This window comes from Protopterus annectens, chromosome 15.part0 (genome assembly GCF_019279795.1).
Source record: "Protopterus annectens isolate FY-2018-M chromosome 15.part0, PAN1.0, whole genome shotgun sequence".
NCBI lineage: Eukaryota > Metazoa > Chordata > Ceratodontiformes > Protopteridae > Protopterus > Protopterus annectens.
The window spans coordinates 388,814,024-388,830,782 of record NC_056749.1 but is presented as its reverse complement, the minus strand read 5'-3'; the positions used below and the strand labels follow the sequence as shown (position 1 = coordinate 388,830,782).

General features: G+C 44.2%; 1 protein-coding gene across 3 annotated transcripts in view; it reads right to left on the bottom strand.

Annotated features, from left to right (window-relative positions):
* The window catches only part of ZNF711 (zinc finger protein 711), a 1,503,904-nt gene that overhangs the window by 1,286,719 nt on the left and 200,426 nt on the right, over positions 1 to 16,759 (bottom strand). For 2 of the 3 annotated variants that reach the window (XM_044057135.1, XM_044057133.1), the window contains exons 2-3: positions 993 to 1,089; positions 859 to 882 (exon numbers count right to left, since the gene is read on the bottom strand). The gene's annotated coding sequence lies outside the window, so the exon portion shown is untranslated. The remainder of the gene's footprint in view (positions 1 to 858; positions 883 to 992; positions 1,090 to 16,759) is intronic. The other variant, XM_044057134.1, reaches the window with a different exon arrangement.

Sequence of the window (16,759 nt, the reverse complement as noted above, 5' to 3'; positions counted from 1 at the left end):
TATCACCAGTACCTCCATTCCTTCCTATGGCATGATTTATCTTCCAAACATAGGTTCATAGGCAGGTACTAGGCCATCGGCCCAAGGGCCTAAGTAAGCCTAGCCAACAAGGTTCTCTGGCTTACACCACCCAAGAAAGTTATTTTCCTGCGCCCCTGTCGACCAGAGCCACAGAAGTGATCCCTGGGGTGTACTTCCTATTTCCCATCCACTCATCAAGATTTTTCTTGAGTGCTAATGAGGAACTTTGCTTGACATAGAGGGGTAACATGTTCCAGAGTAGGGGAATCTATCCCTCCAGCATGTTCTGTTTACTGTGGTGACAAGGTTTAGGTCCCCGATTCTTAACATTCTTTTGCTTGAACAAGCAGCATCTTACTGCAAGTACATCGCAGGCGTTATACATCATTCAGCATTTGACTATATTAACTCATTACAGCCGAGTGCTCCTCCAGTCATTTCTGCAGTTAACTCCTACTGTGCCTCTAGGCATCAAATATTGCTTGCTCATATTTGCATTAATAATTCCAAAACCATGCTACATACAAGTTATCAGCACATTTGATCTTGAAATATACATGATGGTAAACACAAGTGCATTGATATTTGACCTCTGTCAATGAGTATTTGTTAGAACTGCAAGATGATCACTTCATTTTTTTAAAAGCTCAAGCCACACCTGCTGAGAGTTAAAGGTACACACTCAAAAGACCTGTATGGGAGGGAATGAGTTAAGATAAACAGAGAAGGTAAACACATCAAAAAAGTGTACATAACATAAATGGAAAATAAACTCCCAAATGCTGGATACTTTCAATTATTAAGTGATAAAATGTTATACAACTAACAACTACTTACCAAAATGGCTGTTATCTTTGGCTTCTGTAGCATGAATTAAAAGCATAACAATTTATTTACAGAGAGAGAAAAGAGTCAACCTAGTGTTATCAATCAAGTAAAATGCAAAAAACAATTAACAATGGGGAAAGTACCTTCACGTTTGATGACCTCCTCTTCTTCAGGGCTAAAGGACAGGAAACTTCAAAATATGTTAATGAATGACTCCCACTCCAGAATGTCGGCAATAACCTGTCAAAAAATACAAAATTAGTACACCACAAAGATGTAATGTACATAATATGCAGGCTTTCTTAACATTTTAAGATGGCAAATTTGCCAACGTGTGTGTGTGATAGAGAGCAAACTTAACATTCATGACTGCTATAAATTTTACGATATCCTCCAAAGTGGGAAATAATGGTCTCTTGCAGAAGTGAATTACTTAAAGAATCCAAAGACAAGACAGCAACTTACAAAGTCTAACTTGAAATAAACTGTTAAAAACAACAGTATTCAGTGGATAAAGGGTTGACTGCTTACTTATGGAAGTCCAGTTGCCACTCATCAAGGTACTCAATGGCAGCACAATAAAGATAATTCTCAGTAGGCTTTCACGTAACAGGGCTTCCCAACCCAAAGGTGACATGCTCCTACTTCAAACGAAAGGTTCCTTTACCATCTCTGATAGGACTGTTAGTGAGCAGCACAACCTTATGGACTTTTTTTCCTAAAGAACATTCTCCTGGAAGTGTAGAATTACAACAGAACTGAAATACAACTACTTTCTCACTCTTCATTTTCACTTACTGTTAACTAGTCAATACCTGTCTGACTGTAGGGAACTTCAGAGATGGTTGCATGCTAATTAATTAGAAGTTATATACTTATCATAACTTGGCATCTGTGTTGTCCATTTTCATTCTTCCTCACGAATGGGTCTCTGATCTGACCCGACTTGGCCACATTTCCAAAACATTAGATCCTAGTCTCGAGCTCCTCCCTCTTCCCATAATGCACTACACCATCCCCAAACTCCTCAGATTGTGTTTGATGCCTACTGATTTATAAAGACAAGCCACATAAGGATAAAATCAGGAACGTGCAAGCTCCTACATCATCAAATATCCTTCTGAGAATGAGAAGGCCAGGGGATGGCTGGGTAAGGAAGGTGAGGAAGAATGAGTACATAAAACTTCTAAATCTGATGTTGTCCTTTTCAATCTACATAAATCTCTGGATGCCCTCAAGCAAGGACATGCCAGAGCACTGTCGAACCAAAGCAAGCTCTGCTTCTGGAGACCATGTCTAATTTTGTAATGACTAACAAAGGTATGAATCTTAGACCAAGTAGCTGCAGTGTAGACGTCGTCAGTGGAAGTTCTTGAGAAAAAGGCAGACAAAGTAGGCATAGAGCTAGTGGACTGAGCTCTAGGAGGGTAAGGAAACCCCAACCCTTTTTTAGAATAAATCAGCAAACTACAAATCAGTAACTGCCTGACCCAAGCAGTTAGGGGAAAAAGATACAAACAGCTGATCAGACTTCCTGTACTGTTTTGTTCTGTGAAGATAAAAACATAACTGTGAACATCAAGAAGATAGAGCATATATTCGCCCTTACTGGTAAAGTTTGGAAAGTAAACTGGTTAATTGTATGGCCTGGTTAACGTTAGTCTCCATGGCTACTTTAAGCAGAAAGGAAGGGTTGATTAGTACAGAAACCCTATCCTTATGGAAAATAATGTAAGGAGGCCTAGCCAATAAGGCCTGAAGCTCAGAAATTCTTTCTGCTGAAGTGATAGCTAATAAACAAAATAAATGGTTTTCCAAGAAAGAAATTTCATATTGCATCCGTCCACCGGTCAATGGGTTTCTGAATTAAACCCTGAAAAATCCCTGTCAGATCCCAAGGAGAGGGATCCTTTAACTGGAGGTCTAAAGAGGAAAACTCCCTTCATGAAACCTTTGCATAATATGGAAGATGCCAGAGAGAAAGATTAATTTCCAGCATGGAATGGCTGCCAAAGTTTTAACAGTAAAAAAAAAACTAGTCCCTTCCTTTAAAAGAGTAGCGAGAAAAAGTACAGTTTTGTACCTACCATAAATGTAGATGTTCGAAGATCCACATTGCTGCAGTCCTTACTTATGGGTAGTCCGCTGTCCTCGGTCGGCCCGAATACCAAAGTATTAGGCTGACGTCGGTCATGGGCGCACAGCCCTGACATCAGAGCGTCAGGGTATAAAAGCGCATGACTGACGTCATATCCTCAGTCTTTTCTTGCCCCAGATGTCAGAAGGCCCTAAAAGAAAGGCCACAGCCAAAAAACAGAGTACCTTCCCAAAAGATATGCCCAACTACAGCCATCACCCAAACCATATACCCATACTAAGCTACAGAGGGGAAGGAGGGAGGGAAAATTGGACTGCAGCAATGTGGATCTTCGAACATCTACATTTATGGTAGGTACAAAACTGTACTATGTTCTTCATCTCACATTGCTGCAGTCCTTACTTATGGGTAGAATCCCAAAGCAACGGGAAAGGGAGGTTGGCAAAATCATAAAGCATTAGGAGCTGCTAAAATGCCCTGTAATATTGCAGTGGCAAATCCAGCCCTAGACTTAGAATAAAGAGGTAGGTGGTAATGTTTAGAAAAAGTATGTACTGAACTCCAAGTGGCTGCTTCCAAAATATCCTTTGTAGCTACCCCCCTTAGAAAGGCAGTAGAAGTTGCAGTAGCTCTAGTGGAATGAGGTCTGATTCCAGCCGGAATCTCCTTACCATGATGTGAATAACAAAAAGAAATACAAAATCCAATCCATTTAGAAATAGTTTGTTTTGAAACAGGTTTACCCTGTGAACCCAAAGCAAAAGAAACAAACAACTGCTGAGACTGTCTGAACTCCCTGGTTCTGCTCAAATAATAACGCAACTGCCTGTGAATATCCAAAGTATGCAAAATCTTCTCCCCTTTGTTTTGGGGATTTGCATAAAAAGTAGGTAAATGAATAGTTTGGTTTAAGGCCACACTAGAAACCACTTTAGGCATAAAGGAAGGATTAGTACGCAAAGATACCCTATCCTTATGAAAAATCAAGAAAGGCTCCACTGCCATAAGGGCCTGTAATTCAGAAACCCTTCTTGCAGAAGTAATGGCCAACAAAAAAGCAGCCTTCCATGACAAATACTTTAACTCGGCAGTAGCTGCAGGCTCAAAAGGTTGTAGAGTAAGCTTTTCCAACACAAAATTGAGATCCCAAGCAGGAGTAGGAGCTCTACGTGGGGGTCTTATGTTCTTTGCCCCTCTGAGAAACTGCTTAAACAAAGGTTGAGAGAATAAAGGAGGGTCACAGTCATAATTAGCCGAAATGGCTGCAGCATGAACCTTTATGGAGGAGAAGGACAAACCTTTGTCCAATAACTCAGTAAGATATTGTAAAGAAGCACTCAAATTAGGCTTGGAAACATCAAAGTCCTTCCCTTTGCTCCAAATAAAAAATCTCCTCCATTTATCAGCATAAACTTTCCTTGTACTAGGCCTCCTGGCCTCCAAAATAACATTCAAAACTTGTTGTGGAAGCTGAGAACCTCCAGAGTCTAAAACAGAATATGCCAGGCTGTTAGATGCAGAGACTGAATTCTGACATTGAGAAAGTGATTGCCCTCCTGAGACAAAAGGTGCGGAATCAAAGGCAGAGGCCATGGAGGCTCTCGCCCAACTCCTCAGTAGTGGGTACCAGTGTTGTCGAGGCCAATCCGGTGCTATCAGAATCATGGATGGCTTGTCTTGTCTGGCCTTCAAGAGAACCTTGGGCAGAAGAGGTAGAGGTGGAAAGGCATATACATGAAGATTGTTCCAACTGAATGACAGAGCATCCACCTTCCAAGCTGTGGGATGAAACCTTTTGTGCAAAACTTTGGCAACTGGTAATTTAGTGGAGAAGCGAACAGATCTATGTCTGGAGTTCCCCATGACACTGTCAACTTTTGAAATACATGAGGATCCAATTTCCACTCGTGAGGATCCACTATTTGTCTGCTCAATACATCTGCTAAGGAGTTCTGTGCTCCTGGTAGAAACCTTGCCTGAAGATTGAGGTTGTAACTGAGAGCTGTCTCCCACAAAATCATCGCTTGTCTGCAAAGAGGGTACGAATGAGTTCCCCTTGCTTGTTGATGTACCACATGACAGTTGTGTTGTCTGTTAGAATCAACACCTGCCCTGGGTGAAGTAAATCCTTGAAAGCCATCAATGCAAATTGGACTGCTAACATCTCCTTCAAGTTGATATGCAAATGTTGAAGTCTGGCAGGCCACGTGTCTTGCACCCATTTTCCATTGAGGTGTGCTCCCCAAGCCTTGTCCGAGGCATCTGTCGTTAGAATCTGACTCGCCTCTGGTCGGGTCACAGAGAGTCCCTTGTTTAGGTGACATTCCTGAGCCCACCACAAAAATTCCTTCTGAATGCAAGGTATTATCTGAATGACAGTGTCTAGATCTTGGCAGTGTTGTGTCCATACATTTTTGAGATACCATTGAAGCTTCCTCATATGCAATTTGGCATTGGGAAGCACTAGAATACAAGATGCCATGAACCCCAAGGCTTGAAGGACTGTCCTTGCAGTCAGCCTGGACTGTAGAGACATTTGATGGAAATAAAGTGAAAGGCTTTTCTGTTTGTCCGGGGTCAAAAGGCCATCTGGGAAGCTGTATTCAGTCTCACACCCAGAAAGCACATGTCCTGAGAGGGTACTAGACTGGACTTTGTTTCGTTCACAGAATACCCTAGGCATCTTAACACTACCATCACATACTGTAGATGCTGAAGAAGCTTGTCCTTGTCTTGTGCAATAATCAGGCAATCGTCCAAATAAGGATAAATCTGTATTCCTTCCATCCTGAAAAAGGCTATCACTGGAGCCAGAACCTTTGTGAACACTCTGGGCGCAGCAGATAAGCCAAAGGGCAATGCAGAGAACTGATAATGTAAATTTCCAGCTCGAAAACGCAGGTACTTCCTGCAACTGGCCCTGATAGGAATATGAAGATAAGCCTCTTTTAGATCCAGAGTTACCATCCAGAGATCTTTTCCCAGCAGAGGTAAAAGCTGTTGTAATGTCAACATTTTGAACTTTGGAATGTCCAAATAAGTGTTGAGGAGAGATAAATCCAAAATCGGTCTCCACGTGTTCCCTTTCTTTGGTACTAGAAACAGGCGGGAATAAAATCCTAGACCCACTTCTGATAGAGGTACTGGCTGTATAGCTCCCATGTGAAGAAGTAATGAAACCTGTTTGTGAGCTTCTATCCTTTGCCGAGGAGGAATGTCGGGCATACCTTTGAAAGGAGGCAATGTATGGAAATAAAACTTGTAACCTTTGTTTATAATGTCCAACACCCATTTGTCTTGGGTGACTAAAAGCCAGTTTTGCTTGAAGAGAGATAGTTTTCCTCCCAAAGGAGCTGCCAGGCAAGAAGAATCTGGCAGCTGAAAATGCAGGTCATTGGGCCTGTTTACGAAAGGACTGGCCCCTACCCTCACCAGCAGATTGAGCAGGCGAACTCCAAGTCCTTGGCCGGAAGGTACTCTGAGCACTGCCCCTACCACGGCTAGATCTACCCCTAGACTGAGAATCAGAAGAAGGGTACGTCCACCCCTTAGCAGGCCAATTTCTACTAAACTTAGGAGGTTGTACCTGCAAAAAATCTTTAACAGTCTGCATAGACTTAGCCTTGTCCTCCATTTTCTTTAAAACAGACTCCACAGGGGGACCAAACAAAACTTCAGACTGTAAAGGGGCATCCAGAATTCTAGATTTAACATGCTCAGATAAATTCTGATCCTTAAGCCAGGCGTGCCTACGAAGAACTGAACCAGTGGCAGCCACTCTAGAAGAAGCCTGTAAAGCATCAAAGCCACACTGCAAAGAATGTTTCCCCACCTGTTCAGAAACATGCACCAAATCTTGCAATTCTTTACACTCTATGCCCTCTGCCAAAGCATCCACTTTAGATTTCAGCTGAGAAAGGAGGAAATTCTGATATTTCAACATATGAAACTGGCAATTTAAAGCCCTCATTGCTAAAGTAGAAGAGGTATACACCTTCTTACCCCATCTGTCCAAAGCTCTAGCTTCCTTATCTAGAGGAACCGGATTCTTTACAACAGAAGCCCTAACACCCTTAGGCCCCTGACTAATAGTTTCTGGGTCCGCCCTAGGACTCTTATATAGATATTTATGAGCCTCAGGTACCCTATAATACCTGTCCGGTTTAACTGGTGCAGGAGGCATAGAATCTGGATTAAATGAGGCCTCCGAAAAAACATCCTGAACCACATCCAAAACAGGAGGTATAGCCAAGGGTCTATGCTGTGGTAAAAACAAGAACTCCCTAAGCCTCTTTCTGGAATCTGAGTAATCCTGTCCTTCCCACTTAAAATGTTCCCTCATGGAGTGTAAGGTTTCTGAAAATGAAAAATCCTCTGGAGGGGAAGCAGAAGGAGTGGAATCCTCAGCATCGGAATCCGAATAAGGAGGAAAATCTTGAATGTCTTCAGTAGAAGACTCAGAATTATCTGAGGCCTGCTCCAAACTTTCCAACTCTGGCTCTACCCTGGGCCTCTTCTCAGGAGGGGGCATGGAACCTCTAATTAAAGTAATCAAATCTTCTGCCATTTTAAGCATATGCTTCTTAGGCACAGACCCTGAAGAACCAGAACTAACACCAGAAGAAGGCAAAACAGACCTGCCCTTAGAAGGAGCCCTAGAAACAGTAGCAGAAGGCCTAACCCCCTTAGGCATAGAAGGGAGAATAGAAACCTGAGAGGCACCTTCAGCCTGACCTGACTCCTGTGAGGCCACATCCTGTAAAATCAAGGTTTCTCCCTGAGACTCAACAGAAACTTCAGCCGGATCCACCTGTTCCACTGTAGTCTCTAAAGGACCGGCGTCCGAAACGGACGAATCATCCTGCCTAGGCTTAACAGATTTGTCTTTACGCTTCTTCGTGGAAGCGGGCGTCGGAGGATCCGACGGCATATTATAATTACACCGCTTGCCAAAGACTAACCTAGCGCAATCTAGCCTTCTCTTAATAGTGCGCTTATTAAACCTAGCACAAAACCGACACCCAACTACGTCGTGCTCGTCCCAAGCAAGGAATACAAAGCGTGGTAATCCCTATGCGGTATCTGCTTCCCACAAGAAATGCAATTATTCACTTTTTCTGACATCCGGTAAATAACTGAGGCAAGAAAAAACAAAAATGTTCCCCAACGGGGTACTTAGCCCAACTTGGTATCGGTCTGAAACTCCGAAAACGAAAAATTTCAGAAAGCCGAACGGCACTTGCAACGCTGCTTCTGCATCGGACCATGCGGCAAAAAAGACTGAGGATATGACGTCGGTCATGCGCTTTTATACCCTGACGCTCTGATGTCAGGGCTGTGCGCCCATGACCGACGTCAGCCTAATACTTTGGTATTCGGGCCGACCGAGGACAGCGGACTACCCATAAGTAAGGACTGCAGCAATGTGAGATGAAGAACATCAAAGAATGGCCAAAGTAGGTGCTGAAAAAAGGGTCCACATTCTGCTTAGAAGCCCATAGAGAATACTTTCCATTTGTTTCTGTTATTTTCTTGGTGGAGGCCTTGTGGGAGGCCAAGATAATGTCATGAACTAGGGAAAAGAGCCCGGGCTGTCTTAGTATTACTGGAAGTGCAGAAGCCATGCAGTCAGTTTGAGAGTATGGAGACTGAGGTGCTGAATTTCAGATGGAGGTGATAAGAGATTGAGTGGGCTCTAATATCCATGGATGGTATTTCAAGAGACTGGAGGAAGGGGAACCACACCTGTTAAGGCCAGAAGGGGGTAATAAGGATGACTGAGATCTTCATCCTGCTTGCTTGCTGTGGGAACTTCAGAATCAGAGAAAGAGGTGGACAGGCATAGAGGAGACCCAGGGGCTAACTGTGAATCAGACCATACCCTGGTGACACACCGGAGAGGGGATCAGAGCTAAGTATTTGATACATCTGTTGTTAAAGGTGACAGAAAGGCTGGCCCCAGTGGCTGAAGATAATTTCCACTGCAGTCTAAGGGACCACTTGCGAGGAACCAGAATGGACCTGCTGAGTCTGTTTACCATGGTATGTGTGTGTTGCAATGAGAAAGCGGTCTGAAGAGATCGTCCATTCCCAGATCCTCATGGCCTCTCTGCACACTGTCTAGAAGCGGGTTCCTCCTCATTTGCTGATGAACCACACCATTGGTATGTTGTCTGTGTAGACTGCAATAATCCCAAGAAGGAGAAAGAGAAATTCCTGAAAGGTTTGCAACATTAGCAGACAGAACAGTTGTGTAAAATCTTACTATAACCATAGATATCCTCTTCCATGTTGCAGCATTCCAAACTCTTGGGTTAATCTGCGCTTGCTACCTGAACATCTAGCCAATATACAAAAGCTTGCAGTCACTGCTAGGTATGTGGGACATCTGACATTGGCCTAGGGAGTGTGGGCCATAAAAGTGATGTCTGCATGTAACTTTCCTCGGAACTGAAAGCCCAAGTCAGACCCCAATCCCAGGATAGCTGTATAGGTCCTGTGACATTCAAAAAGGAACAGCTTAGATGGAAAAGGGGGGAAGGAGGGAGGGAATAAATACTGCAACATGGAAGAGAAGGACGTTTATGGTTATGGTAATATTTTACACAACTATTCTATGTCTTTCTATTCTCAAGTTTCAGTATTCCAAACTCTTAGGTGAGTGCCAAAGCTCAGAGGAAGGAAGGTGGTGGTGGTATGGAACTACTCTCCACGAAGCCATTAAGGACTGCTCTAGCAAACTCCGCTCTGGATCTGAAAATGTGATCCAACTTGTAGTGTTTGGTGAAGGCATGGACAGACGTCTATGCAGCTGCCTCCAGAATGGATGCAGTGTCCAGTCCTTTGAAGAAGGCCCCTGATGAAGCCATGGCACTAGTGGAGTGGGCCTAGTTTTTGACTTGAGTTGTTTCCCATGGAATGTGTAGCAGAAGGAAACAGCCTTGGAAATCCAAGCAGAAATGGTCTGTTTTATCACTGCCTTGCCCAGAGCTGTGGGGTGAAAGGAGACAAATAGTTGCTCTATTTCCTAATGGCCTAGTCTTGTCAAGGTAAAATCTCAGTTGTCTGTGAAGATCAAAGGAATGTAGGAGACTCTGTCATTTTGGGGGTGAGGAAAAAAGGTGAGCAAGTGGATACCTTGATTTAAGGATAGCTCATAGACCACCTCTGGCATAAAGGGGGGGTTGGTCCTCAGGGTCACTCTATCCTTGTTGAAGATGAGGAAGAGAGGAGTTGCCACAAGGGCCTGGAGCCCTGACACAGAGCTGATGTGAGGACAACAAGGAGTACAGTTTTCCAGGTAGAATGTCTCCGGGATGCTGTTGAACTTTGGCTCAAAGGGGGAAACAGTGAGTTTCTCTAAAACATAAATTTGGATCCACTGTAGATGGAACTGGCCTACTGTGGGGCCTGAGGTGAAGTACTCCCTTAAGGAATAACTTTGGAGGAGACAGGAAGCTGGAGGGGGGTCAATAGGCAGATATACCGAAATAGCAGCAAGGTGTGCTTTAACAGAGGAATATGCCAACCCTGCTTGCAAGAGTTCACACAGATAGGACAACACTAAGCGGGCCTCACTTTGAAATGGGTCTGTCTTTGTAGACACCACATGGAGAAACTCTTCCATTTGGACAAATTAGATATCCTAGTGTTAGGTTTCCTGGCCTCCTGCAGGACTGTTAGCATGTCCTCAGTGGAAAGATGTCCAGAAGGGATCAAAATTCTACCACCCACAGGGTTAGATTCACAGATTCCAGAAGGGGATGGATTAGAGATCCCTTGTCATGTGTGAGAAGGTCCCCTCTATGAGCTAACTTGTGATGACTGCCCCTGGTTAAATGCAGAAGGAGGGGGAACCAGTGCTGTCTTTGCCAAAAGGGAGTCACCAGCAAAATTTTGGGTTTGTTTTGCTGCATCTTCAGCAACACTTTTTGAAGTATTGGGAATGGGGGGAATGCATACAGAAACATTCCCTTCCATGAGATTGAAAAAGCATCCATTGCCCTTGCTAACTGACTGGGAAACCTGGTGCAAAACAGTGGCAACTGTCTATTCAGAGGTGAGGCAAACAGATCTATTTGTAGTGTACCCCACCTGTGGACAATGTCCAGAAACACATCCCTGTGAAGCATCCATTCGTGGAATTGTAACATGGACCTGCTCGAGGTGTCTGGCTGAATGTTCTGAGTTGAAGGGATGTAAACTGCCTGCAGGGAGAGTCCATGTTGAGAGGCCAGGTTCCAGGCTTGGACAGCAAGTCTGCAAAGCAAATAAGACCTGGTTGCTCCCTGTTTGTTCACATACCATAGAACTACAGTGTTGTCTGTAAACAATTTCAGGGGACCTAGTTTTAGAGCATGAAAGAAGGCTCTCAGGGCAAATAGGATAGCTCTCATTTCATTCACGTGTTTCCACCTGATATGAGGAATCTGTGTACATTTGGAAAGTCCTAGGTTGAGTGCGACTTGGGTCAACCATCACAGAATCTCCTTCCTTAGGCAAGGAAGGAATGGGATGCGGAAGTCCAAGAGCTGTGAATGTTGGGTCCATGTGAACTTCCAGTACCATTGTAATTTCCTCTTGTGGAGTCTTGCCAGAGGCAGCATGGGTATAATGGAAACCATATGACCCAGTAGTCTGAGATACTGTCTGGCTGTCAAAGCAGTGGCCTTGAGAATGATGGCCAGATACTGGCTCAGGGTTCCCACTTTTTGGGGTGGAAGGAATGCCCTCATGACATCCGTCCTTATCCTGCAGCCTAGGAAAACTTGGGCCCTGGAAAGGACTTGGGTTGGCCATGGGGAAGTTTATGTTGAATCCCAGTACCTTCGGGCCTGAGAACACTTGGTGGAGCTGGGTCTGTAGGGATCTGGAGCAGTCTGCCTGAATCAGGTCATCATCCTGGTATGGGAAAATGTGAATTCCTTGGACCCTGCAATAAGCAATGACTGGAGCCAGACACTTGGTGAAGACCATTGGAGCCACAGAGAGAGTCCAAAGGACAAGGCTGAGAAATGAAAATGTACGGAACCAACAGCAAGGTGTAAATATTTCCTATAGTTGACCTTATAGGGATATGTAGATAGTGGTCTATATTACAACAGTGAAGAGGCGTTTAACTGAATGCCTCTTCGCCAACACATATAGAGCGAACGCACTTAAACCGCGAACACTCAAAACAGCGATTTCCTCCCCTGGGAAAGAAATTGCTTGGCCTTCTCCTTGTGTTTGTCCCTTTCCCCACTGTAGTGCGATCTCGGAGTTGGTATATTTAGTTAAGGGGGTGGGGGGAGCCCCCCACACTGTAATGTTTGAAAGTGTGTGTGTTTGTGAGTTAGTACTACCAATTTCTTTCCTAGGGAAAGAAATCGGTGTTCTAAGCGTTCGTGCTTTAGTGCGTTCGCTGTATATGTGTCAGCAAAGAGGCATTCGATTAAACGCCTCTTCGCTGTTGTAATATAGACCCATAGATTGGCATTCTTTATGTCCAAGGTGGCTAGAAATCCTTGAGGTATCAGTAAAGGAAAAAGGGTCTGAAGGGTAAGCATACAGAAGGTGGGTACCTGTAAGAAAAGATTGAGATGAGAGAGATCCAGGATAGGTCTCCAAGGTCCATCCTTCCTGGGAAATAGGAAGAGTCTGGAATAGAATCTTTTTCCTTTTTCTGCCAGTGGAACCGGTTTGTACGGTTCCTTGTGAAAGGAGGATGCCTGTGGCTGGCTGGAAAAGTGGAAGTTGATCTTTGGGTGGCTGCGGAATCTTCCTGGGAGAAAAGGAAATGATCCGGGTCATAAAGTAACCCTTTTTTACGATGGAAAGGATCCACCTGTCTGAGGTGATGTTTTGCCAAACTGGAAGATAGTGAGAGCCTTCAAGACAGAGGAATGGAGTCTGGGGGGGGGGTCAGTGAAAGCAGGCAGTCACAGGCTACCCTGCTTGTCCTGAAAGGGAGGTTTCTGGGCAGGAGTTTGAGCAGGCTTAAAAGGGCCTGCTAAGTTTCCTAGTGCACTTTCTTGTCCTGGCATGGGGAGCTGGGGCAGAGAGTCTTCTCATGAACTGGGTCTTTGAGGGATAGTTCCTGTGAAATTTGGGTATAGGGGAGATGAACAGGTGCTTTAAATCCTGCAATTCCTTCCCTTTTTGCTGAAGGGCCTTAAACAGCTCAGCCACTTTAGATCCAAAAAGAGCAGAGTTATCCAGTCGTGCATCCAGCAATTTGGGACTAATATCATTGGGTAAGGGCATACCTCCCAACCTCAGAGCAAGAAATCTGGACAAAACCATAAATAAAAGTGGGACAAAGGCACAGAAACAGGGACAAATTTTTAAATATTGCGCTTACAAACTTAGAACGTTAATAGAATAACAGGTTTTTTATCATCATGAATTTTCTGAAGGGCATGAAGTCTGAAACTCAAATGCGAGTTATTTTCTGACTTCAGACTTTAATGATTTGTCACTAATTTGCCAGAAAAAACACAATTTTATGGAAAATGGACCAAAAATATGAGGCAAAAATCTGGACATTCTGCAAAAATCTGTACAGTTAAGAGGTATGGGTAAGGGTTGTAGCCTTAACCATGAATATCTTCTAAGGACTGAAGCTGAGGCTGTAGACCTTGCAGAAGCTTCTGCAGCATCATAGCTGCACCTAATTGAATGTCTAGTAACTTGAGAAGACAGGGAAATTAAACTGGAGATTTGTGCCTTGGAAGAGGAGTCAGGAAGGTCAGTTAAAAGCTTGGTGGCCTAGGTCAAAAGAGCCAAGATATATTTCAACATATGCGTCAGGTAATTCACTGCCCTAAAGGCCAGGGTAGCAGAAATGTACACCTTCTTACCAAGGCGTTCCATGGACTTACTGTCCTTGTCTGTAGGACAGAGGTGGACGGAAGTAACTTGGATGGCTTGTCTGCTCAAATTGAGACAGTGGCAGGGTCAGCAACAGGGCATTTTATGAAAAATGTTGCCCATTCAAGGACTTTGTAAAACCTGTCAGGCCTTCTAGGGACAGGTGGTCTTATCTTAGAAACTTGAAGATGGCACGAAGCTTGTTCGTCTGGTGGCAAAGAAGTTCTGAGGAAAAGTACATTGCAGAGGTCACTTATGGCCCACACTCCCTAGGCCAACACCCCAGGCAGTGACAACAAGCTTCTGTATACTGGCCAGACATTCAGCAAGCAGAAGATAACCCAAGAGTTTGGAATACTGCAACATGAGAACAGAAGGACATCTACTCTCATCTCTAGGACACTGATATGCAACTTGGTCTCCCAGAAAAACCACGTGCCTTGAAACATCTTTCCCATAAAATGCCCTCCCAACTTGGAAAGCATCCATGGTCATTGTGGTGCTGAGGGAGGAAGGGGAATGGCCTTCCCAGAAACAGGTCTAACTGGATCCAGAAGCGAACATGATGTTTGCAGACAGGAGTGAGCTTTATGGGAAAGGACAGAGGCTGGTAAAGAAAAGACCACTGTACTGCTAATGTCTAGTGAAGGATTCACATAAAGAATCTTGCTAGAGGAACTGGAAGAATGGCAGCTGACATGGACCCAAAAGCTTGAAGCACTAGGAGGGAACGCGTGTGACAGTATGGCCCGTACCAGATTTCTCAATGATGAAGAGGTAAAGATGCACCCAGAACCTTGACTCCTTACATACCACTTGAGATTAAATCAGTTTTTAGAGGAGTATATTAAACTGCAAACTCTTCCTGACTGGACAAATGTCAGGGAATCTCTTCCGTTGATACAGGAGGTAAAGGGGAAAAGCTGAAGATGTAGAGACCTCTTAAATTTAACACAGCAAGTAATGTCTGTAATATTAGTACTAATGCCCAAATGGAAGGAAACAAGATCCCCAAATATCTCAAGAGGTGGATAGTCTGGTCAGCGTATCAGGGTGCTGACAGTGTATATGAACGAAGAAATATTTAGTACCTTGAACCTACAGAACCATTTTTCCTAGTCACACAGAAAAGTAATCTAGGGTTAATAAAATAAGGACAGCTAGAAGCGTTACCAATCATGCAAATATACCAAATAACAGGACTCAGGAGTGATTGGGTGAAGGGCACCTTAGATAGTCAGGAAAAATGAGCTCTTCAACATAGGAGTACTTAAAGTAATTGATCATCGAATATAGTAAGACAAGAAGCTACACAGAGGGGACAGTCACATCCCAAAAGAGGACAATGGAAGGTGACAGTGTTTAGAGCACAAATTTGAAGGATCCTTCTTTCCTGGTGAGAAGCACAGTGGGAGGACTGGGAAAAGTACAGTTTTGTACCTACCATAAATCTAGATGTTAGAGTGTTCACCCTGCTGCAATCATCACACTTGGGTTATCCTGCCGTCAGGCGGTCCCGCAGTCGGCCAGAGTTCGAAAGTCTTGGTCCGGCATCGGTTGCTGCCACTTTTTCCCTGACGTCAGTGCGCCAGGGGTATATAAGAGTCATCCAAACGCCATTTTCTTCAGTTTTTCTTGCCCCAGATGTCAGGTGCCCCCAACAGGTAGGCAATACATACTGCTATATAAAAATATATACGTGCAGAAATAAAACAATACCTTCAGTCACAAGCAAATACAACACAGAGGTTGTACAGGATAGAAAGGTATGGATAAGTCCAGCTAGTTCAGAGGGGATGGAGGGAGCGTAACCTGGACTGCAGCAGGGTGAACATTCGAACATCTACATTTATGGTAGGTACAAAAAGTACAGTTTTGTACCTACCATAAATGTAGATGTCCGATAGATTTGCAACTGCAGTCCTGACATATGGGTTGTCCTGCCTCAGGCAGCCCTTCGGTCGGCCGGATTCCAAAGTTTGGGTCCGGCGTCGGCTGATGTCGCCTCTTCCCCGACGTCAGAGCGGCTGGGGTATAAAAGCATCAGCCGACGCCATCTTCTTCAATGTTTCTTGCCCCAGATGCCAGGTGCCCCCCAAGGAAGGCTAAATTTAGAGAATGGATAAAAATTCCAGACATGCAAAACAGTAATAAACAGATACACCATAACAGATATCCCCAGCTAATTTGAAAAGGGGGAGTGGACCCTAAAAAAGAGAATTACAGAGGGGTAGGAGGGAGGGAAAACCTGACTGCAGTTGCATATCTATCGGACATCTACATTTATGGTAGGTACAAAACTGTACTATGTCCTTCAAGAATGCAACTGCAGTCCTGACATATGGGTTGAATACCATAGCCAAGCTGGGGGTGGTAGGATCTAAGATAAGGATGGTGTAGCCAAAATGCCCTGCAGGACTGCAGAAGCAAAGCCTGCTCGGGATCTGGAATATAAAGGCAGGTTGTAATGTTTGGAAAATGTATGCACGGAGCTCCATGTAGCAGCTTCTAGAATGTCCTTTGTAGCCACCCCTCTTAGAAAAGCTGTGGAGGTGGCTGTAGCTCTGGTGGAGTGTGGCCTGATATTGGCTGGCACACCTTTTCCATGGAAAGAGTAGCAGAATCTGATGCAGTTTCCAATCCATTTTGAAATTGTTTGTTTGGAAATTGCCTTTCCTTGTACTCCAGCAGCGTAAGTTACAAATAGCTGGTCAGACTTTCTGTTGGCCTTTGTTCTGTCCAAGTAGTAGCGCAATTGCCTGTGTATGTCCAAAGTGTGCAGAAGCTTTTCTCCTTTATTTTGAGGATTGGGAAAGAAAGTAGGCAGGTGAATTGCTTGATTTAGAGAAACCCTGGATATCACTTTTGGCATGAATGAATGAAGGATTGGTTCTTAAAGAGACTCTGTCCTGATGGAAAATGAGAAATGGAGGTACTGCCATGAGGGCCTGTATCTCCGAG